Source organism: Sorex araneus, chromosome 6, assembly GCF_027595985.1.
Source record: "Sorex araneus isolate mSorAra2 chromosome 6, mSorAra2.pri, whole genome shotgun sequence".
Lineage (NCBI taxonomy): Eukaryota > Metazoa > Chordata > Mammalia > Eulipotyphla > Soricidae > Sorex > Sorex araneus.
The window spans coordinates 127,440,137-127,465,874 of record NC_073307.1 but is presented as its reverse complement, the minus strand read 5'-3'; the positions used below and the strand labels follow the sequence as shown (position 1 = coordinate 127,465,874).

Below are 25,738 nucleotides of genomic sequence, written 5' to 3'. Positions count from 1 at the left end.
TACCTAAATACTGATCCATGGCTACAAGCTTGACACAGTGGGAGTGAGGTGGGGTTGCTAGGGCAGTTAGGATAGAGAAAGGACCACTATGACAATGATAGTTGGAAAGGATCCTCTGTACGAGATCTGAGTTCTGAAAGTACATAAAGGGATATACATGATAACCTTTCAGTACCTGAGTTGAACTCAGCCACAGCCATGCTCAAGGCCACTCTCCACACATTCGAAGGAGCCTTATGCATGAAGGAACCAGCAGAGGAACCCAGGTGCGTGGGTCCTGGGGCCAAGATCTTCAAGGCTGTTTGGATCCGGACTGGGCCTCTTCCACCCAGATTCCCCATTTTCCAGTAGCTAGGCAGTCACACCCAGAAACTTCCCCCACACAGCACCTGTGCCATGTAATCCCATTAACGGCCAACATCTAGAGACTATAAAACCAAGCTCCTAGAAGTATGAGGCCGCAATACGGTTGAGCGACATCTGAAAGCCAAGTTCTCCCTCTTGAAGAACTTGGCAAGCCACTGAGAGTTTATTGCCCGCACAGGAGAGCCTGGGAAGCTCCCGGTGGCATATTTATATGCCAAATGCAGTAACAATGATTGGTCTCATTCCCTTGACCCTGGAGTGTCTCTATGCTGTACTGTTGGGAAGGACAACTAAAGAGAGGCTGTTAAAATCTCAGAGCTAGGAGGAATAGAGATGTTACTGGTGCCCGCTTGAGTGACTTCATGAGTTAATTTATTTCTTGCATTTCTTAGAATTGCAAAGTGTTTCTTTTGAGGTTTGGAAGCTACACCTGATGTTGCTCAGGGTTTACTCATGGTTCTATGTTCAGGATTTAATGTCACAAGTGCAAGGGGACCTTATGTGGGGTCAAGGAAAGAACTAGTATTGACTGCATGCAAGGCAAATGTCTTACCCATTGCATTATGTCTCCGACCCATACAAACATTTCTTTTCTAAATTTTAAAATTTAATATTTTAAATATCAAAATAAAATATTTTTGAGTGTCAATGATTTATTGAAATGTGTATCTGTGCCACAAAAGGTAAAGATAGTGGTACAGGAGGGATTGGAGTGATAGTACAGCAAATAGGGTGTTTGTCCTATATGTGGCCAACCCAGGTTCAATTCCCAGCACCACATATGGTCCTTTGAGCTCATGGAGAGTTATTTCTGAGCATAGAGACAGGAGTGAACACTGAACAAAGCTAGGTATGGCTCCAAACAAAGCACCTCTGTGAAAAAAGAACTAAAAATACTAAAAATAGAGTACTAATTTTTTTTAATATTATATGTTTGGAAACACTTCAGCTATCAAACTATATAGATTTTTCACAGTGCAATTCTTCACATTTGAAACCTGCTTTTAAATAATGAAGATCTCTGATATCTGAAGAGTCATTAATATTTCCTAATCTTCCCTTTTGCCATGGAGACTGATCTCAGAATCATTACTGACTGTAGTTATATGCCTGTTTAAAAAAAGTTATAAACTCATATTTTATACTAAAGTAATTTATTGTCCATCTAGATTGTATGTTATATAATTTCCATCAACATATCTCAAAACATTTTTATATAGCTTAACAAAAAATTCTATGTTTTTCAGGTTTTGTAACACATTTTGTTATGTCACACTGGAATTTCTTTCTGAGTAAAACCTTTGCGCACAAGATTATTTTTTATTTCTTTTTGTTGGGGGAAGCAAAACCCCAGGAGTGTGCAGAGTGCTTAGAGACATCCAAGAAATCTCTGATCCTTCCAGCTGTGTGGCTCTTACAGGTAATACAGTGATACTTGAACTCAGTGGTGACAATAGGCCCCCAGGAACGAACAGTATTACTCAGAAACATCAGAGCTAAGTTGTGTAGTTGTCTGATACCATGCAGTGCTAAGGCTACAACTTTGGATCTTGTACAGGTGAATATTGTCTTGTACCACTATTTTTCTGATGCTAAAGTAATTTAATAGTACCCAGTAATCAAAGCAGAATCAATTTGAGCTCCAGGTCCTCAGATTGCTAATCATAGGGAGGTTTCACTTTATATATCAAGTCTACTACATACAGTTATAGTATGATTATACTATGGAAGAGTGCATATCCAAGCAGTATGTGCAGTAAAACCAAACAACACCAGCATGAGATTCAATTAGCATAGATGGTGGAGAAAGGGATAGAGACCATTAAAGACAGATTACTTGCACACAAGGCTACATGACAAACCCAGGGTGAAGGAAACTTCTTTCTAGGGACCTGGCTGACCTTGTTGGAGAAGAATTCAGCACCATGAATAGAATATGAAAGGCCTCAAATAACTCAATTTATGTTATTTTGTAGAGTCATATTATCAGGACCACTTATTAATGTTATCTTAGCAGGTATATACATCTCACAAAGGTTGGTTGGTCCTACCTTTCTATTTTTTGCCATCTAATCTTGTCTTTAACATGTGTGCTTGTTTTGATAATATGGCACTCTCTTTTTGCCAAATTTTTGCATCAATGAGTTGTCATTAATGAATTATTATCTACATCATTTTCCTCTTCATCAGAGTCCTGCTCTAAATCAGTAGAACTCACCTTTTCGACCTCTAGAGTTATTTCGGTATAATATTCCCAGCAATATGATCTACAGGTTTCATTACAGCATCAGTACATTTAAAATCTACTTTTTTTTCCGCTTAAACATAATACATTTTAAAGTTTTACCAACCTAGTTTTCAAAAACTTTATACATTTTAAGTCATTAAAACTATTTTTAATACCTTTTTACTGTTATGAGATTATAAAATTAGTGAAAACTGGAGACTATTTGATTTACTCCAATTATAATATAGAACTTTTAATAGTAGATACTAAATACTTAGATCAATCTCATTGTAATGGTAATTTGGGGGTAATATTTTTAATCACGTGACAGTTTTCTAATGGACAATTATTCTATCACAGAATCACTGTCGTCCCGTTGTCCATCGATTTGCTCAAGCAGGCACAGTAACGTCTCCATTGTGAGACTTGTTACTGTTTTTGTCATATCGAATATGTCGCGGGTAGCTTTCCAGGCTCCACCATGCGGGTGGGATACTCTCGGTAGCTTGCCAGACTCTCTGAAAGGTACAAAGAAATCAAACCCAGTAGGCCATGTGCAAGGCAAATGCCTACCCATGGTGCTGTTGCTCCAACCCAATTTCTGTGTCAGTGAACAAATGAGAGATAGCATCAAAGATTTTGTTTATGCATATTTTAATTGTTATAATATCAAATTTAACAGGAGTATTTATCAGAATAAAATATTTTTAAAGCACGTATTTAAATTAAGGTTTGCTTTTCTGGCCTATATTTTGTGATCAGTAATATTTTGCAATATATAATGTATATATTAGAGATAAATGGCTTAGAGCAGATTAATTTGCCTGACAATGACTATGATCATAAATATATGAGACTTATTAAGACTTACAAGACTTATTGAAACTAACAAATATGCATATATTTGTTTATTTGAATAAAATAAAATATCATTTTTAAAGATTATCTTTTAAATAATTTCTAAAATTATGGAGAGTATTATTTATTAAACTTATTTTTCCCTATACTATACTGTCATAAATCATATTCAATAAATTTAGCTCTTTAGACTTTTAGAATAATGTCAAGAATTTATTAATACATATCTCAGAGAATAAATGTTCATGATGGTGTCAGTTAAAGTTTAAAATTCGCACCAGAGATACCTTGGGCTAAGTAGATCAAAGACTTGTATATTAAGAGTTTTGCTACTTCTTTTGATAGTTCTCTTTTTGACATGCAGAGAATTATTATCCCATCATACACGTTAAGATTCTAAATGAATATATGTATTGTACTATATGTAGAGTGCTTGTGCTTAATGCATCAGTATTTGGGTTGGAATAATATTTTCTGATGCTCAGTTACACTAACTGTTAAGAATGAAACTAGTCTGGGTTAACGTAGAGTACTCAGGGTAACCCAGTTCTGTCTCATCTAAATTCTATTTCCATGGGTTCAATCGTGCTTTCAATCATAGATTATAGCCCCAAACAGACTGGTAGAATCAAGCATAGATCATTATTTAAGTTCTGAGCAACATTCTTTTCTTCTCAATGCCATTTTGAAGCGTATCAAGTTTTCTGTTACGCCTGGTGGACAATATGGCATTTAATGAACATGTCTAGCATATTCTTATCCTGCATACAACTCTTTGCACTTCATGAACCCCAGAGTTACACTGGTATACTCCTCTGCATGCCTTCACTATCAGAAAGGGCCTTTGTGTGAATCAAAAGGTCCCTTTCGACACCTGGGATTGGTCAGGTATCCCTGACACTATGGGGCCAAAGGAGCATTGGATAATCTGTAACTTTCATTGAAACATCACCCACCTTGACTAAGAAAGTGGGTGTGTCACTGTGCCTCCAAAAAAACCACTTGGGAGGTTCTCCGTACCCTTCACAAGAAAACACAATGAAATGTGAAAGGCATATTTCAAGTCTTTATTTATTTATAACATGTAAAGTCTTATAAACCGCATGATGATCGTATAACAGTGGAAGAATTTTTTTCAGTTAAAAACATTACTTATAGTACACTGGTTAAAAATAGAGGCTTTGGAAGATTAATTTGTATTATTAATCTGTTCCCTATTATTACAGCAAATAAAAAAAAACAGACTAAGCCCTGGTTTGTATTATTTGCCAAACTTTGTTTTATACATCTTCAGTTTTCAGTATGATGTATTTTAATTCCTTACATCCATAAAATTATTAGTATTATTACAAATACAGTAATGTATTATTACTTACATAATAGTAATAATGGCAAAAATCTTCATTTTATCAATACACATATAAAACAGATAACCTCACTAATTCTCAAGAAATAGGTAATATATTTGATATAATAATATATTATATATTGATATAATAATATATTTGATAAAATTGTTATAAAGTTATGTTTATAGTACAATTTTTACAATGGCTGTATTTAACAATTTAACAATTTAACAATTTTCTCACAAATATGTTGAATATCTAACAATTTCTACATTAGGACCTCTGTTATTCTTGGGTCACAATTCCCGGATTGTAAAATGCAGGACTTAGTGTTTTAAACTAGATAAGTCATAGAGAAGTTAAATGAAAATTGTAATTCATTGATAAAGAAACTTATTTTGTATTTGTTGTCTCACAATGGTATCCAATCTGTACTGTCACTTTCCTTATTTATAAAGTTATATTGAAAAAAGTGTCCTTAATACTGTGGATTAAGAATTAAATAAGACTTCTATAACTCTGAAACAGTTTGAAAGTCTGCCACCTGCCAGGTAGATAACACTAATGTCATTATTATAATTATTAAATCATTATTTTTTTGCCAAAAAAAGAACATCGGCTCTTTTTTTTTTTTTTTTTTTTTTTTTTGCTTTTTGGGTCATACCCAGAGATGCACAGGGGTCACTCCTAGCTCTGCACTCAGGAATTACCTCTGGTGGTGCTCAGGGTACCATTTGGGATGCTGGGAATCAAACCAGGGTCGGCCACGTGCAAGGCAAATGCCCTACCTGCTGTACTATCAGTCCAGTCCCAACATTGGCTCTTAAAGCACCATCTTTCTCTTTATTTTGTTCATAGTGAAAAAGAATTAAAATTTTTCTAAACTCATTTTAACTGGTCACAGTTCTGTGTACTAGATATATTCACTCACAGAGCATCTGTGATATTCGATTGCCTGGCTGATCTTCACTTCGTGGTACTGATAATCCAACTAACTTCCTCTAATAATTAGACTAAAGGACACTCCCCTCCAGACACATGAAATAATATAATAAGGAGTTTAATAAGTAATAAATCAAATTTGCTTGAGAATAGGAATCATGATCTGGGTCAATGACTGTCTAGGGCAATCACAGACTGTGCCATCATTGTAGGAGCTATTTAAATTTTAAGTCATGAATGTGGTCTGAGCTTAGCTCATTTGTTATAACATATTTTTGATTTGTTGTCAAATTATTTTCATGTCCAGGGTTGGTTGACTACCTCTTCAAATGCAGAGCAGCGGCACAAGATACATTGTTTAATTCAGCAAATGGTTTCCTGTTTCTCTAATGTGAATCCTGTTCTATTGTGGGATGGAGGATATCAGCATACCATAAAATATCTTAGAAACTAGACCTCTCCATAGGACAGGCAGAGTCAAAACCTAATCTTCTTGACTACCAAGCACAAACACTCAAAACACAGACAATCCTTCAAACCTCTGAAGTTTTTTCTTTCATGTGTTGTTTCCTTGTTATTATACCACAATAATCTTCCTGGGGTACTCTATCAATAAACTAGAGGTACTGGCTGTCATGATGGAGTACAATAACAGGCATAAGGTAAATAAACATATATGTCTTCAACTCACTTTTTTATTCGAATCATGATTTTTACTTCTTGGGAGCATGTTACTTGGTAAGATTGAAGTTAGGTTGCACCACGGAATATGGGTAGTAACTCAACATTACCTACATTTATATGTGGGGAAGTAACAAAAAGAACTTATTCGATAATTTTCTTTGGATATATTCTTTCGACAGACTGGAGCAATAGCATAGCGGGTAGGGCGTTTGCCTTGCACGTGGCCAACCCAGGTTCAATTCTTCGGTCCCTCTTGGAGAATACGGCAAGCTACCGAGAGTATCCTGCCCGCAAAGCAGAGCCTGGCAAGCTACCCATGGTGTGTTCAATATGCCAAAAACAGTAACAACAAGTCTCACAGTGGAGATGTTACTGGTGCCCGCTCGAACAAATCGATGAACAATGGGAGGACAGGACAGTGACATCTTCTTTTGACAATTTCCATTAAATTGAAAGGATATAAAGTGAATTTTAAGCACACACTATTTTGTGAACAGTAATTTTAAATTAAAATGGTTAGAAAATTTTTGTATAAGCAATTATCACGATTCCTCATTAATTTTCCACAAATATTGTTTTTCTTGGATTGAATCTATATTTATTATTATATTTTCAGTGTGTTTTCATAATAAAATGTTTCCTATCTCTTCCCTAACTTTTGACTAAGGAATTTTGGATTCTTTATATTAAATTTTAGTCACTGAAAATATTTATTATTTTATTATTTTAGTCCATAGATTTCTTTCTGAATATTACATTCACTTTTACAGTGGAATGAAACTATATTAATTTTTTTCAAAACAGATTTAAATATTTTTTCTATGAAGAATATATTTGAATAACAGTCAACCAAAGCATATGAAAACTTAATAGTTACATTACACTGTTGCACTGTTGTCCTGTTGTTCATCAATTTCTCAAGTGGGCACCAGTAACGTCTCCATTGTGAGACTTGTTGTTGCTGTTCTTTTGGCATGTAGAATACATCAAGGGTAGCTTGCCAGGCTCTCTCATGCAAGAGTTATATTACAAGGCTTATAAACTTTGATTTAAGTACTTATATGCTCCTCTGCCAGTTATTATTTTTAGGTGGTCTTCCTCAATCAATATCTTCTCAATTTTACCTAAAATTTTGATACATAAAAACATAAGGTGGTTCATATAATATTAAATATGAATTAAGTGAAATAAAATTGCCTGTCACATACAAAATTCACAATAAATATATGCTGCATTGCTAATTAGTATGAGTGAAAGACTATATGATATTTTCATAATTAAAGTGCGTTTTTCTTCCAAAAGTTTTTATGGACATATAGTTTTTATGTAGTAAAAAGTAGAATCTGAAATGTCTCAATTCCAATGGACTTAAGTCAAGGAAACAAATAAACCATAACTATTAACCTAGCACACACATCATCTACTGTCTGTAATCTAAAAGATTTGCTTAAATGCCTCTTGAGAAAAGTAGTAAAAGAAAAACTAGATCTTTATAAAAACAGAAAAATAGATCAAAGTCACAGCAGTACATCTAGATATTTTCCTTTGAAAACTTCGAAAATAAAGTCAAGGCAAAGACTTCACAAGCGTTTGAAGTGACCCGGGTCCAATGGGGGACAAAGCAGGTCAACATGCTGCAAAATTTACGGATATTTTCTAGCTTGAAGTCACTGCAGAGAAACTTTAACTATCTTTGCCAGAAGGTTATAGAAAGAAAAAGAATTTCTATAATATTTCCTTGATGATTACTTTTTAAAATATTTTATTTTACATTTGCATCATGATTTACAATATTCGTTGTAGTAGAGATTCAAGCATACAGTGATCTAACTTACTTCACCACCAAAGTGTCAAAGAGCCCTACCTGTTTCTCAAGGTTCCTGTTTACCCTACACTCTTACTAAATTCAGTTCTGTAGGCAGACACAGGGGCTACTACCATCTGAATTTATTGAAAATAAATTTAGGAAAAAAGCACATGCATCTAGACTTGAATATTTTTATAAATTATATTATTTTTCAAAATATTTATTCCTTTCTCTTTGTAAAGTTTTTGTCCATTGGAATGACAATGTATTTTGCTGAAGGCTGATAACACATGTGAAGTGGACAGAGGTTTAAAATATGCCTGCAGGGATAAATTGTCTTTTCCAATTCTGATGTTTCTATGGAAAAGTGAATATTCCTCATCTGGTTAACTCCAAGTTTATCTTGTTCCAAATAGCCTGATCTGATGTTTAGTTGACTGGACCATGTAGTTAAATATGCACCTAGAAACACAGTTACTTTAGAATCCTATGTCAGCTGAAATCTTATCTAGCATGCAATTCTGACAATGAAAATATATTGATGTCTTAAGTCAGTGTGTTTGTAGTCCTTGTAAGTATTATACTAAATATTATAAAGCAATAAAAACAAAAATTGTAATGTTATTTTATTTAACTATATGATAATGAAACGTGTTACCAAATAGTGAAGGAAAGGAGTGTTAGATTTTCCATCTCATGATTACAAAAAAAAATAAAACAATAAAAATGTGTTACGTCATTCTATAGAGAGATGAATACATGGTAATCTATAAGAAATGTTGATGATGTGAGGTTATTATTAGATTTACATACAGAAGAATTAAAAACAAGATCATAACATTTAAATTTTTATGAAAAGAAAAAATTTCTTTTGTTGATAAAAGATTCTGGTATTATTAAAAACAGTTTTATACAAAGTTTAATTTTTAATTCATAGTACTCTCAGAGTAGACAGGTTTTTCCATATTAGTCAGAAAAGTAGAACTAATGTGTGTATAGCACAGCAGGTAGGGCATTTGCCTTGCTCGCGGCCGACCTGGATTCGATTCCTCTGCCCCTGTCAGAGAGCCTAGGAAGCTACTGAGAGTATCTCGCCTGCATGGTAGTTCCGGGCAAGCTCCCTGTAACATATTCGTATGCCAAAAACAGTAACAACAAGTCTCACAATGGAAATGTTACTGGTGCCCACTCAAGCAAATTGATGAACCATGGGACTACAGTGTTTAATATATACATATATATAATAATAGAAGACGCATTCTTTTTCTTTAATAAATTTATAATTGTTTTTACTCCCCCAATACTTTATATTCAATTTATTACTATGATGAAAAATATAAAAAGATTTGTGCTTTGTTTTCCATTTATATCAGTGTGGCACTGTCATCCCATTGTTCATCGATTTGCTCAAGTGGGCACCAGTAACATCTCCATTGTGAGACGACTTAGGACAAAAATATTAGATAGCACATATTCAAAGTTTATTCAAAATTTTATTTTTGGCGGTTCTCTAGCTATCGCTTTAATTCACCTGTATCAATTGCACAAAAAAAGGAAAAGTTGTATCAAATATTTGTCTGTAATATTTCTTTCCTTTAAAAGAATTCATTCAGGCTGGAGAGATGTCAACGTGAATAAGCCACTTGTCCTAAACACAGCCAACCTGGGTTTGATTTCCATGACCCACTGTGCATGTTCCCACACACAGTCAGGAATGAACCATAAGCTCAGAGCCCTGAGCACAGTTTGTGCAGAGGGCTCCTCAGAACCAGCACCAAAAAAAAAAAAATGAAAAAGAAGAAGCAAGAAAGCATTTCTTAATATTTAATAAAATTGCTTTGGAGACACAGTCTACTATTTTTTTTTTTTTGCATTTTCTCCATTTGGTTCTCTTTTATTATTTTCTATGTTGTTATGTGCCTGAGTCTGACATCTCAATTTTCAAATGGAAGAAGCCCAAGTTCACAAGTTAGGTCCTGTTATATTCAGTGGATTGGAGTAGGAGAATGTTATAGTGGACCTATGGGGCACACCTGGTGGTGCTCAGTGATTACTCCTGGGTCTGTGCACATTCCTGGCAGTGCTTGGGCACTATCTAGGGTGCCAGGGATTGAGCCTGGATCAACCACTGGCGAAGCAAAAGCCCTTCCTGTTGTACTTTTATTCTGTTTGGGTCTTTATTTTTAATTGTCTCTTGTTTTTGATTCCCTCTGAATAGTTAATCTTAGGTACAGGCATAAAGGTTTATTATTATGCTTCCTTTCACTTATAAAGAACATTTTTGACTGATAGTTTGACATGAAGCCCAAAATGAAAACAACACAAGCAAAAGTGCTACTTGGTCCATCAGGATCCATCAATTTTAGGATGGAGTAAGTGTTAAGGTATCTTTAGCAGATGAGTATGCTGCATAGAATCTCTGAAGTTTTCTCAAAGGAATCAATTAAAATTTAAAAGCAATAAAACTACATCTTCCTGTGCTCAAGTATCATTCCTGGCATTGACTGGAGAAAGAATGTGGTGCTGGGATTTGGAAACAGAGTTAGGCATATGCAAAGCAAGCGCCTTATCCGCTATATTTATATTTTTAGCTCCATAATGTCATTCTAAAAGTAAGTGTGGATTGCATGTTTCTAAAAGAGGTGAAGAGAAGAAATTTGATTGAAACATAGAATACTTCAAGATATGATAACTCATGCTCACAATACCCAGTTGTGTTCCTAACTACTGATATATCAGTGACTCATTACTTCTAGAAATAACCCATTATTTTGAATAAAACTCGGTTATTAAATAAAGCCTGCATACACTTAAATTTAAAAAAGGTATAAATTCATTTATAATTATAAAAAATTAAAATTAATAAATATAAATTTATTTATAATAAAATTTCACTATAAAAGACAAAGGTAAAGTAAAGTTTATTATTGAAGACAAAAGGTGCAAAATTGTGCTTCCTAATAAAAATTTTTATTTATTTATTTATTTATTAATTTTATTTATCTATTTATTTATTTATTTTTTATTGAGTCACCATGTGGAAAGTTACAAAGTTTTCAGGTTTAAATCTCAGTTATACAATGCTCGAATACCCATCCCTTCACCACCTAATAAAAATGTTTAAATATAAATATAGACAGAAATGCAAAAAAAATAGTCAAGGAAGATGGTATTAAATAAGCAATATAACTTTTATTAGAAATAATGTTTTTTTATCATTACAAGCAGTATTGTTTTCTCTGAATCAGAGAAACTACAGGTAACCCTATTTTTAAAATGGCTAAAAATATGTTCTTATTTCAAAATACTTAGGTTAAGTAAATCTATTATATACCACCTAAAGACAACCATACTCTTGTCATTCTTGTTGGAATTAAACTCAAATGTCTCCAATTTCCCAGAGACCTTCATTTGCTTGAAGTTAGTACTTGTAAAGAATAATAATTTAGACTAAACCACATGAATAAATTATAGTAAACAATACATGTTTATCTGGAGAGCAAAAACGGAGGAATCTTGGCTTGGAGCTATAATACAGTGGATAAACACTAACCTTGCATGTGGCCAATCCAGGTTCTATCCCCAGTACCACATTTAGTCCTTAAGGACTATCAAGAGTGAGCACTGAGCACAGAACCTGTATGTTCTGAGCAGCACCAAGTGTGACTAAACAAGGCAAGTACAAGTAAAAAAAAAGACAAAAAGAAACATAAATTTTGAGGAAATGAATTAATTTGATCCAAAGTGGGACCTCATATTTCCTAATTAACATGATTTGTTTAGAGTTCATTGTAAAAATCAAATAAGACATTGAAAGAAAACTTTATATTTTAAAACTTTATGAAGCAATTATGACATACTAAGAATATCATATTTAAACCAATACTTCTGTTATAGCTAAAGGTGAAAAAAAGCAATACAAACACTTATTATTTTCACCTTTGTCTTCATTAATAGATTTCCCTTTTTTTTTTTTTAATTGAATCACCATGTGGAAAGTTACAGAGTTTTCAGTCTAAGTCTCCATTATACAATGCTCAACACCCATCCTATCGCCAGTGCACATTTTCCACCACCAGGATCCCCCATATACCTCCACCCCACCCCCCACCTCCACCCACACCCCCAACCTGTGTACCTGATAATTTTCACTTTACCTTGATTGTCTTCAATATTTCAACAAAAATCTCACTATTATTGTTTGAATTTTTCCCCCAAAGTCAGACCTGCTAAAAAAGGAACTGTTTCACATTGCTGACAACTAAGAGATATGAGGTCTTGGATTTCTGTATAAAGTCCAGGGAAAATTCTGCCTGAAATTGCATCATTGCAAGCTTTTACTTCCCTTTTGTGGAGCTCATAAGATGGAAAACCCGAGAGAGAGAAACCCTCCACACCTGGCGCTGCATGGGGCAGTGGCGCAGTTCACAGTCTAGAGGCATTTCTGCGAGCTCCTGGTGTCCAAAGTACTTTAGTTGGTCTCTGGGATCATGCTCGTGCAGCAGTGGAAAGGCCACACACGTGTGGCCACTGCGCTTAAATCTCGGCGGAGGGCGGGGCCGGTACCACCTGCCCCCGGGATCTCCTGCGCGTCCCATGGCTGCCGGCTAGTACCTCTATTTTGTGCTCAAAAAGCGGTGATCGTCATGCTGTGCCCAGAAAGGAAGAGTCGAGAGAGAGAGCAAAACCCTTCCCCTGGCACCGCATGGGGCAGTGGCTCAGTTCACAGTCTAGAGGCATTTCTGCAAGCTGCTGGTGTCCAAAGTAGTTTAGTTGGCCTCTGGGGTCATGCTCCTCTAGCAGCGGAAAGACCCCCCTTTGCCTTTTGTAGTGAAATCCTTAGGTTGGATTGAAATAAGCACAGGAATAAGGTGTAGGGCAATTTTTCAAGAAACATATTCAATGAATGAAAAGCTAATATCACATCTACCGTACATGGATATCAAAACACTCCTACAAGACAAGCATTAACACAAAACAATATGATGTACAGTTCCTAAAATAGATCTCATTCTTGGGATGAAGGGATGCTACATAGGTGTATAAACTTGCCTTGAGCATGGCCAATTTTGGTTTAATCTCCAGTATCATATATAATCCATTGATCACCACCAGGGATTATCTCTGAGCACATGAAAGTGTGTCCCCAATCCCCTCATAAAAGTATTGTTCTTTGTAAATTACATCCAGAAAAACTATAATTTATATATATATATATACAAAATAACTTTGTGCTTTATAGAGGTAGAATATTAAAATTTTGGTTATATTCCTGGAATTAATTACCAATCTATCTTTAAACACTCCATAAGGAAGTCACAGATTCCCACCAGGACTGATTACTGGCCTCAGAGGCAGGAGTAAGTCCTGATCAAAGCTGAGTGTGGCCCACAGGCAAACAAAATTGAAAAAAAGAAATAGAAGTAAAACTCTATATAACAATGTGATTTATTTAAAAATTCTCATTTTTGAATAAAATAGACAGTTTCAAGTTTCTTGTTTTTAGAACCTGTATCTCTCTACTCCCAGATCAGTTCCCTGAGTATCTAGAAAAGATAAGATGTCATTAGCTAATGTCCCAGTCTCTGCACTTAAACTGGAATCTCTTAAGAAATGGAGAGCTGTACCAGTAACAGGAGAATTTTTATTTCAAGCATTGCTTAAAATTTAATCTCAAAGAAAATATAAAATGCAGAGACAAAATGCTCATCTCTTTTGTTAGAGCTGAAAGATGAAATGGCTAATCCCAATCATTTATTGAATAAATCTTTGATACTCTCTTACTATGATCTCACAGTGAATGCTAGCTTTTGCATTACTTAATCATTTTAAAGAAACAGCAAGATAATTAAGACATTGTCAGATCTCAGATATACAGGGAATTGATAATCGTGAGTTTAATATCATTTTCTAGTCAAAAGAAGTGTAATGAAATTAAGGTAATTATAACCCCCAAACAAAGACAGCTTGCACCTATGTTAACCACATGCTATGTCTTATAGGGATTTCATGAAGGTGGATTTAATTACTCCTAAATTAGTAAATTACCAGAAATAGTATATCATTATAATAAGTGGAACTTGATTAATGAAAAAAAATCCAGTTTATTCCATCAGCCGTTATTCTAGCTATAAATCATATATACTGAATTTTGATAATAAATGCAAAGCAAGAATACCAAAACTGGACACCAATTCATTCTTTGAATTCCATAGTAATCAGGGAATATGTTTCATTTGTATTACTATTTAGGTATGCTACATAGTAGGTTGGACCAGGTATTAAGCTGTTACACAGCTTGAGTTTTATAACTAAAAACTACAAATATAGTAAATTTTTTAAAAATTGTATACAATGATTTTCTTTAAAGACATGTAGTGGGGTTTAAAATATGCAATGGGAGATAATAAATTATAGCTTTCAAATTTGTTAGAGTATTAGTTGCATTTGTTTTTATGTCTCTCTTGTTAGAGTTCCCTGGTTTCATACATAGTTATTAAGGTGGATTGCCTTATGAATTTAAATATGGAAGAAAAAAATGGCCTGAAGTAATTTATTTGATTTTTTTCCAATTTGGGAACCACTCCCAGCTTGCTCAGGTTTTACTCCTGGCTCTATACACAGATATCATTCCTGGCAGGGCTCAAGGGGTCCTAGGGATTGATCTGGCCTCATGCAATGCCGGTGAACTACCCAGTGGGCTCAATCTCTTGTCCCTTTATCAGTTATTTTACATAATTTTACGTTATACAAAGAAAAGAAGTACCAGTGCACATCTAAAGCAGAGAATAAGTCTCTGCTTGTTCTTTTATGAATATGTTAAAAGTGCATATCTATGAAGATGTTAAAAGCTCAAAACGCAATTGTCCCTGGTTTCTGTAAAATTCATGTTTATCCCCATTCTGGAAATGTAATAGGCATTTATCTGTAAATTTAGTCAGGAACTGAGTAATTGTCAATGAAATGACACAAATAAAGAATTGGGGAAGCACAGGGGATGATATTTTGATTTATACACGTGAGTGGTAAGCAAATTTTTCAAGTCTCATTGACTCAAATATAGTTATGAATGAATAGAAGAACTTTTCTAGAATAAGGATATGCAAGAACTGTGCTCCCAAAAGAAAAAGAATCACATATACAAAGCATATCTAGGAGCTCAGTATACTTATAGCTTATGACAGAGAGAATAATATGATACTATAAGGTAAGTTTGAATTTAACAAATGAAACATGAAAAAACAAAGGAATACAGAAAGCTCAAACTTTTGTATTTTTCTTCAAATTTCATTTCCGTATTATATATTTAACTTCTGGGCAGAGATAGTAAAGGAAATAATATATTTGCCTTTCAGGCAGGTACAAATTCCAGCTATGAATACCATTATAAATAGTTCAAATACCCAGTAATAAACTAAAAAAAAACCAAGATTTTGCTCCATATATTAACTTAGAGATTACAGATATTTTGAAGTATATTTATGACTTATATAAAAATTATTTAGAATATTTTCTGCTTTGTAAAATATTCATTCAAAACAGCAATGTTTGCTTTGAATTCTTGCCATTAACTCTTTATCTACTTGTACACAGCCTTATCAATCATATAGATTTCCAAACTTTATTTATTATCCCTGCTATAGACAGAGAGAAAATAAAATTGGTATTTTCTAAGTTTATCTGCAATTTTATTAGAAATAAAACTTTAGTTTCTGGTGTCTTCTTCCTTTTTTTTCTTCTCTCTCTCTCTCACACCCCCCATTATTCAGTCTATCTATATCATTCACTATTTCCTCTCAGGAAAATATCTAGAAAAACTTTTACTGTCCAAAGTATAGTATCACATTGTAAAAGAAATATGGTAGGGAGAAAAAATAAACTTCTCCTAACAGCTTACAGTGGCAATGAGATAATAGATTCATACATCAAAAGATGCAGTTGCCAGGGAGACTGTATCACTACCATTCCCAGTGGCATCTAATTAGATTATTATGATGAGATTGATTGTTAGTGTTCAGTGTCTGCAAGCATGAAAGTCTCCCTGGTGTTCTTCAAGATTTGACCCAAAGGTACTTTGGGGGAGTGCAGGGGTGTTGAATATCTAACCAGGGCCCCAAGCATATAAAGATTAAACCCTCATCCTTGTGTTATTTAATAAGAACATATAAACGCATGATAAGTGATGTTTAAGAGCTGTGGATGAACCCATGCACATGTATGTACACAGGTAATCATTTATTATTGTAAATAAAATAGAATAAGATGTAGTGCAACTACTTAAGAGTGCTGGATTCGTGGGGCATTTTGGGATAGAAATATTTTGGGTGTTGCTTTTTTGTTCAGGGCCATATCCAGGAGTATTCAGGCTCTACTCTATGCCTGGTGCTTAGAGGTTACTCCAAACATTGCACAGGGTACTGAACTCGGTCCTTTAGTAAATAAGGCATGTACATCTTAGAGCAATTTCTTCAGCCACTAGTCAGAGAACTTTTATTTAAACATTTTCTTATAAAGTATTACATCAGTAATAACTAGAAAGAAGATGTAAAAATAAAAGAAACACAAAACAGTGAGACTAAGAAAAGTGTGAGAAAAAATAAAAATAAAATCAACTGATACAGCAGTTTATTTGAAAGTAGAGGAACTGAAAAGAGGCCAGAGGAATTTGTTGACGATGAGCTATGAGGTCACTAAGAAACTAAGAGGGTCAGAAATATAATACTTTTTGTAAAGCAGGTTTTTAATAACATTCTAAGTGTGATATAAAGTCATTTGAAAGTTTAAGTAGAGAAACTTCATGGTTGATCTGGATTTTAAAGAACTGGAATGGAAATTAATGGCAATATTTCTGGGACAGAAGTAGAAGCAGAAAGATAGTGCAATGAGGCTGCAGTCTAGTTCAATATATATGTATATCTTTCATAATGTAAGAGATTGGCAACATTAATTAAATCCTAAGATTTCAAAAACGATTCAGTAAGAGGATGATTCTATTCACATAAATCTATTTACATTTGCTCTCTTTCAATAAAGAAAAGACTAAAGAGTCAATGAAGTTTAAAGCTTCAAATTATTCATAAAATTAAAAAGTTATGATAATTCTATCTCTTTTATGGGAAAATAAACTTAATTTGAAATATGTATTTTTACTTGTATCCATTATTTCAAAAATATATATTGTAGCTATTTTGAAGAAATTTTTATTAGAGTTTAAATAGCTTATATAGTACTATACAGAAGTCTTCACGAGAGAATTAGTACTGAGTTGTGGAGCTAGTATGAAGACTACAGCTCATGTTTTGCAAGCAGGTCTCTGAGTTCATTCCCCAGCACTACATGGTGCCTTGAGAACCACGGAGAACTGCACCCCACCTCCTGATTCTTTATTTTTAAGTATTAGGAATTGGAAACAAAGAAACACTTTAAAAGCATATTATCATATTTCTAGATAAAAACATCAAATAGAATATATAACTTTAAAATTCTCATCATCAATAAAAACTCTAATTATAAAAAAGATTGCTTGTAAACAAATTATGTCTTAGTGCATATATAATAACATAAAGGATTTTATTCTTCTCATTGTTACCAACATCTGAGATGAGTAAGAAGAAAATATGTAGGAAAGAAATTTCCTCTAAAGATAAAAGATTATATTACCTAATATTTTATTTATATACTTATTTCAAGTAATTATTCCAAACTGTTCATACCTCAATTTGCTTCCCCCTTTCCTTTAGAAATTATTAATTGATTTTATAGGTATACAGTATAGTTTATTAGTAAATCTGATTCTTTTTGCCTTATACATCACATGTTTGAATTAATATGGCACAAAAATTTGTTGCTTATCTTACCATCCAAATTATTTTGCTATGTATTACAAATGCTATCAATTTAAATAATAGCATTCTATTTTATGCAAAGTATCTTAATCCCTTTCCCAACTAATAGGTACTAGGGTTTTTATTCATTTCTTGTCTATCATATACAATGCTGAAATAAACATAAATAATTTTTTAACTAGTGGTTTTTCAGGGAAATACTCAGATGTGATATAGCAATCGTATAGATTGCTATAGCACTTGCTATAGCAATCATATAAAAATCTGTTTTAATTTTCTCAAGAATCTTTATATATTTTTCAGTGTGGACATATTAATTAATAAACCAAACCAGATCACTTGTTTCCAGTTAATCTTTGATACATATAGTTTCTTATTTGCCTTTTATAGTCATTAACCAAACATCTAATAAAATATGAAATGGGGAAAAGAGAGAAACACAGACTTCCTCAAAGAAACACAAAAGGTCCAAAGACATATGAAAAAATGCTCTGCATTGCTAATCATCAAGGAAATGTAAATCAAAAGAGCAGCAAAACAAAACAAAACAACCTTATGCTAGATATACTGGCACATTAAAAAAGAGCTAGTCTTGTAAGTGGCAGAAAAGGGACCCTCATTCACTGCTGATAGGAATATTTATTAGTTCAGCCATTTTGGAAAAGAATATGGATACTCTTTTTTTTTTTTTTTTTGAGTTACACCTACTGATGCACAGGGGTTACTCCTGGCTTTGAACTCAGGAATCACCCCTGGCAGTGCTCAGGGGACCATATGGGATGCTGGGAGTTGGCCATGTGCAAGGCAAATGCCCTACCCACTGTGCTATTGCTCCAGCCCCAAATATGGACATTCTTAAAAAAAAAATGTATTTTCAAAGGACTCAGCATTGGCATTTTTTAAAATATACCGAAAATGCTTAAAAAAATGCAAAAAAGACAACGGCACTCATGTTCATTGAAGCACTATTTACAATAGCTAAAATCTGGAAACACACACAAATGCCCAAGAACAGATATATTGATTAAGAAATATTGTACAATTACACAATGGAAAACTACTTGCTTTTAAGAAAAGATAAAATCATGCAATCTGCTGCTACATAGATTGATCTGGAGAATATCATGCTGAGTGCAGTTAGAGAGAGACGAACAAAACAAAATGACATCTCTCACATAGGGGTGGGGCTTAAAGAAATAAAGTGGTGAATAAAAAAATCCCCAAAGGCAATAGAAACAAAGAGCATGAGAACTAGTCTTTAGTAGGAAGATTGCCTCTGGAGTGGAAGGGAGGGATTGGTCAAGGAAGGGTACACTATGACAATGGTGGAGGGAAAACACCCCTGTATAGCAGCAGGTGGTGGTGTTAGGGGAACCGGGTCATTGGTGGACGTAAGTGAACACTGATGAAGATATTGGAGTTTGAAGATTGTATGCCCGTTAACTACATCATGAATAATTTTGTCTCATGATGATCCAACAAAAAATAAAGTAACTTGTGTCTTTTACTTTGGTGGATGTTTTTGCTGACACGTGCCCATCTATTTGTCTTATTTTTGGAAGAGCTTATTCACACCTTTGCACTTTCATTGTGTTATTTGGTTTTAAATGTTCAGTTTTATTAATTACTTATATAATTTGGATATTAGTTTCTTTTCAGGTATATGAATGCAAACATATTTTTCCATAACTTTGATGTCTTTTGGTTTTATTGTAAGGTAATTTTTTTGCAGAAGCTTTTTTTTTCTTATTTACTTTCACTTTTTTCTCCTTGTTATTGGAATTGAATCCTAAATTCATCTCAGAGGATTATGTGATAAGCTCGTTAACTATGACTTTATTTTATGTATTCAAGTTTGACATCCAAGTATTTAATCCTTTTGATTTAATTTTTTGTGCATTTTATTTATTGAAATATGAGTGATCAAATTCATACATACTAGTTTAGATATATTTACAAAAGATTCATAATTTTTTACATAAATCTGAAGCAGAGCTAGTGAATGAATTAATATTATTATATACCACAATATTAGAGTTGTAAAAAGATGTTCACAGTATGTTTAACTAGTGCATCTTGCAAACTATAAGAGTATAATCTAAAAGAAATATAACAAATTAAAAATCATATAATATATGCATGTAAATATTCATATGGTAACTTGCCCCTGCAGAGAGTCTCTTGCCCACACACCTGGCTGTCTTCTCCAGGGCCTCTCGGAGGGGATGGGGAGCTTCCCTCACCACCCCGAGCAGAGCTCCCGGCTGCTGAAGACCACCGGAACCTAGCTACAGCCATGCTGGAGGCCCCTCTCCACACGTTTGGACAGGCCTCATGCATGAAGATGCAGAGGAACCCAGGTGTGTGTAATCCCACCAACAGCCAGCATCAGAGAGAGACTTAAAAGCAAGCTGTCAGAAGCGATATCTTTAGCCTACTTCTCCCTCTGGGAGAAACTGGCAAGTTTCTGAGAGTTTCCTGCCCACATGGGACAGCCTTGTAAGCTTCCCATGGTGTATTCATATGCAACATCCAGTAATAAGCTGATCTCATTCCCCTGACCCTGAAGAGCCCCCAGTGCAACATCATTAGGAGGGCCGAGTCGAAATAGACTTCTAAGATCTCAGGGAAAGGACAAAATGAGATGTTACTGAGCCCGCCCAAGAAATCAGTGATTAACAAGATTTCGTGATCGTGATCGTGTGAACCTGCTCCTGATGTCATCTTGCCCCACTCAGCAGTGAAGAATCCTGGCCGGTGGGCACCACAATGCTGGAGAATGCTCCAGGCCCCAAACCGAGCCAATATCACTGGGGTGTCCCAGATGGAGCAGGTACAGAATCCCCGCCTTCTCCAGATGGAATCCCAGCGACCATGAGCTTCTACAAGCATGGCTATGGTATGTGGGGACCAGGACTATTTCTCTCAATCACACGACCTCTCGTGATATACAAAGTGAGCAACGGAAAGCAGATGATCTAGCATCGTCCCTTAGAAGGCAGGCTTGAATGCTGGTGGGAATATCTAAACAAAATATAATGCTCAAAACTATAGAGAATGAGTATCTGAACGACTGTCTGCCATAGAGGCAGGGAGAGGACTGAAATGGAAAAGGAGGGGACAATGGGGATATTGGTGGTAAAGTTTGCACTGTGGAGGAATGGGTGATTGATCATTGTATTGTGAATATCAAACATGCGGCTTTTGGCAGACATGTGTCTGGAATACGCATTAGGTTTCCTGTGCCGGACCACCCCAGGTGGGAATGGGTTTAGTGCCTTGGCCTACTTCCTCTTGTGGCTTGATTGCCACCGCCATCTTCCAGAGGCTAACGGACAGCCAGGGAAGGGTCCACAGTAATGAGCAGTGAGGGTCCTCATGGGATGGGGGCAGACATGGCCCTTTCCCCCCTGTCCCTACGAGACCCCGAATTGCTGCCCACAAATGAGCCCTCTGGTGGAGCTGCTTATCAGCCGTGATCCAGAGTCTCAGAAACAAAGCTGGTAACACAGCGGCTATTGGCAGGAATTCCTCCAGATTTAATTATTAAAACTTCAGAATTCCAAAATCACTCGGCCCCAGTAGCAGCTACGTATCATCATATGTAATTCATAATCGGCAATAGAAAACACATTTTCTAATGTTGCCTTTTCGGCAGATCTGAGTGTTGGGGTAAAATCCCAAATAATAATAGTGGGTTTTGTGTCAAAATATTGAATGTAATTAAAGTAGAGAGAGAGAGTAATGTGGAAATCATCTGCCAGGATTAGGCAGGGGGAGGGTGTGGGATGGGGGGATACTGGGGTTTTAGGTTGTGGAAAATGTGCACTGGTGAAGGGTCAGGTGTTTCATCATTGTATGACCGAGACTTAAACCAAAAACTTTGTAACTGCTCTTACGGTGTTTCAATTAAAAAAATAAAATAATAATAATAATAATAATAATAAGCTTACAATCTGTACACATTACATATTTTGTTTTCCTAATACTTTTACACTTTTGTATTTTGTGGTTTTCTGATTCGTTTAGTATATTTTATCTTAAATCAAAATGCTTTATTTTCTTCTTTTTAAAAAATCAGCTTTATTTTACACAAACTTAAGAATGTAGATTTGATTTCCAATACCCCATATTGTACCCTGAGCACTGCCAGGAGTGATTCCTGAGCTTAGATCCTTGTGTAAACCCAGATGTGGTCCCAAAACCGAAAAAAAAAGAAAGAAAGAAAGAAAGAAAGAAAGAAAGAAAGAAAGAAAGAAAGAACATGAAAAAAATCATAAAAAAATAAATATAGACCTTCCATAAGGTCCAACGACTCTTGTCTCTCAACAAAATTAAAAGAAATTAATTTAAAAACAGATTTGTACACCTTATTCTCTGCAGCACTAGATACAATGTCAAAGAGTATGGAAACAAACCAAATGCCCAATAGCAATTAAAAGAATAAAGAAATTCTGGGGACACAGATATAGTGAAGGAGTTAAGGCGCTTGCAATGCACTAATATGACCTTGGTTTTGATACTCAAAACCACATATGAGTTCTTGAGCACAGATCCTGAGTACATTTGTGGCCCAATCTTCCCTCTCTAACTACTTCCCATACACCTCACAATGAACCTGTAGCGTATATACTCAATGGAATGCTACTCAGCTAGAAGAAAAGATAAAATCTGTTATTCTCTGTAAGTCTGGATGGTTCTAAATAGAATGTCATGGTGGGCAAAGCACTGAACTATCTTCTATCTCTTGAGCTTCTTGAATCAGTGTCTTGGATTATGGAGCATAAACATACTGAGCTAGAAATTTATGGTCACTTAGAGCAACAGTCCAATATAAGTAAATGGAATTTCTTGAAAAAAAGGGGCTACTTTTTATGACTGCTGTCTAAGTTTTATATGGGGAGAGGGCACCTATTTTTTCTACAGCGACATAGATTTGGCTATTTACTATGATGAATATTCCTTCTGATTTTCCTAAGTTTTGAGTACCATTTGTTAGCCTCAGACATTTTGCTGGATTAGGGCACCCTGGAATACTAACGCTAAGACTTAGAGAATGTTTTTGACATTCTGGAAGCCAGCTGTTCGGCCCAGGGCATCATTAATTTATCAATTTCAGCAGGATCATGGCAAATCTCTCCAGGCACTGAGCAATCTGAGAAATAAACTGGGAAACTGCATTTAGAATGTAATTAATGTGGTGGTAGCTGAGCTGTCAGTCTCTTGGTCACTCAAGGAGAAACCTAAAAATGTCTCTTTAAGTAAGAGAAACATAAAAGAATAGACCATAGCCAGTAAAATCAGAACTCCATAATTTGCCTATAGAACTGATTATCTTAAAGATGGAGGCCAAGGTGGTACCTGGAGGCAGTAAATGGATGGAGAAGGGATGTTGACACTCTAGTAGGTGTTTGGTCCAGGATGCTAATAGCATAATCTCTATTGTCAGATTTATCTCCATGAGCTCAGGAAGTTATGACGTAGGCAGGCAGGCAGATAGGACAGGCCTCTTCCCGAGGCAATGGCAGTAAACTTCCTGAGAAAGAAGAGCCCTGCAGTTTTGAAAGTCAGCCTTGTAGAAAACAGAAAACAGAAAGCCTGTTAAGACTTTCACCTGGCAAGCATCAGACCCTCCCTCCATCCTCCCCTTCAAAAAACCTCCAAATAAAATTTGTTTTACTTCACTGCTCATCTACTCCTGCAATTCTTTTCTGAGAAGTGAAATAAGAACCTTGAAAACCCTGGGTAAGGCCTGGGACCGGCTTCTCCTTTCCTGCCAAGAGCAAATCCTCGTTCCAGCCTGCATCCATGACTCCCTGAGAAATGCCCGGGCCAAGCATGGGCTCATGGAAGACTTTACCAGTCCTAGCCTTCCCAGCGGGTCCCGGATGGCAGAGGTGGAGAGAGAGAAAGTGACGGTCTTTCTCTCTTCCCCATTCAAGTAAGCCACGGTCTACCTACCTCAGTTATCCACTGTTCCAATGAGGCAAAATCGACCTGCTGCTTCCAGCAAAAGCATAGGAGAGGAATCAGTTTAAAATTCATCAAAACACTTAGTGTTTCCTAAGAAACAAGGCTCTAGAAGCAACCTTTTAACTGAAACTTGACAACTGATTTACTCTCAATGCCTAACTGCCCTGGGAGGAACACCCAAGGCCAAGGAACTCAATTCATTCTGACTAACAAAGAGAGGAAAACAGAAATGTTTAGGAACTGTGGACAAACACTGAAACCAGTCATCATGGCTCCTGGGCATATAATCCCATCTTTATTTGAAACCTTTTCTTCAAAGGACACAATGGCTTCTGCTTCTCAGAACCAATCTGCACTGAATGTTAAAAATTCATCATTACATGTTCTTTGCCTATTGTGCTCTGTCGGGCTGGAACGATAGCACAGCGGTAGGACGTTTGCTTGCACAAGGCCAACCCGGGTTCAATTCCTCATTCCCGCTCAAGCAAATCAATGAACAACGGGAAGAAAGTGCAGTGCTCAATATGCATCATTATCAATTTGAGAGTGAACAGACTAAACATTTATCCCTACTGAAAAACATGCAGGTTTTTATATATGAACATATAGAGAGAGATTTATAGATATAGGTGTTTATTTCTCCAAGTATCAATGCAACACCTCTCTTCATGGATAGATAAATACATGTTCTTTTGTTTTTTATCATGCATGTTTTCCTTCCACTGTGTATTACGTTCTAAGGGCTGCCAAGTCTAAGTACTGCAGATTGATTGTCTAATCCTTCATAATTCAGGACACTGAAGTCTTAAAAATATCTCTTCCTTATTTTTTTCAATTGTGCTAATCATGTTTTTCAAGAAAATATTTATTTATGTTTTAAGATATAATGTTATTATAATGAACCCAGGCTGGAGCGATAGTACAGCAAGGGCATTCACCTTGCATGTGGCCCACTCGGGTTGATTCCTCCGCCCCTCTCGGAGAGCCCGACAAGCTATGGAGAGTATCGTGCCCGCACAGCAGAGCCCGGCAAGCTACCCGTGGTGTATTCAATGTTCCAAAAACAGTAACAATAAGTCTCACAATGAGAGATGTTTTTGGTGCCCGCTCGAGCAAATCGATGAGCAACGGGATGACAGTGACAGTGACAGTGACAATGAACCCATCACCAAAATGTCAATATTATTCCACCACTATCTATAGCATCTTTCCTATCCCTTCACTACAACTTGGAAATAATTCCCATTCTTTCCTGAGGCTAATAGTTCATATACATTGAACACCTATTCTCTTTATTTGTTTCATCATATATTATATGGAACTGATAAAATCTGGATTTTTCCTCTCTCTTTTGATAGATTAGCATGACACCCTCTTCTTCCATCTATGTCATAGCAAAATAAAAGATTTCATCTTTTTTCAGGACTAATTGCATTTCCTTGTGAAAATATACTGTTTTTCTTTATACATCCTGTTTCTATCTATAACAGATTTGGGGATATTCTTCAACGAACACCCAGAGATAATGAAAATATATTAAAAGCTGTTTTTCATTGGTAGGAAAACGAACATTTTTGGAAAGTAGCAAGATACCACCTCACACTAGTGAAAATTTCCTATATGCAAAAGGACCAATAGCTTGGAAAATAACACAGTTAGGGTATTTGTCTCTTATGCATCTGATCTG

The 25,738-nt window shown here is 35.4% G+C and overlaps 1 pseudogene; it reads left to right on the top strand.

Annotated features, from left to right (window-relative positions):
• The first annotated feature begins 21,273 nt into the window (after positions 1–21,273).
• LOC101537718 (pyridoxal-dependent decarboxylase domain-containing protein 1-like) overlaps positions 21,274–25,738 on the top strand; it is an 85,729-nt pseudogene continuing 81,264 nt past the window's right edge.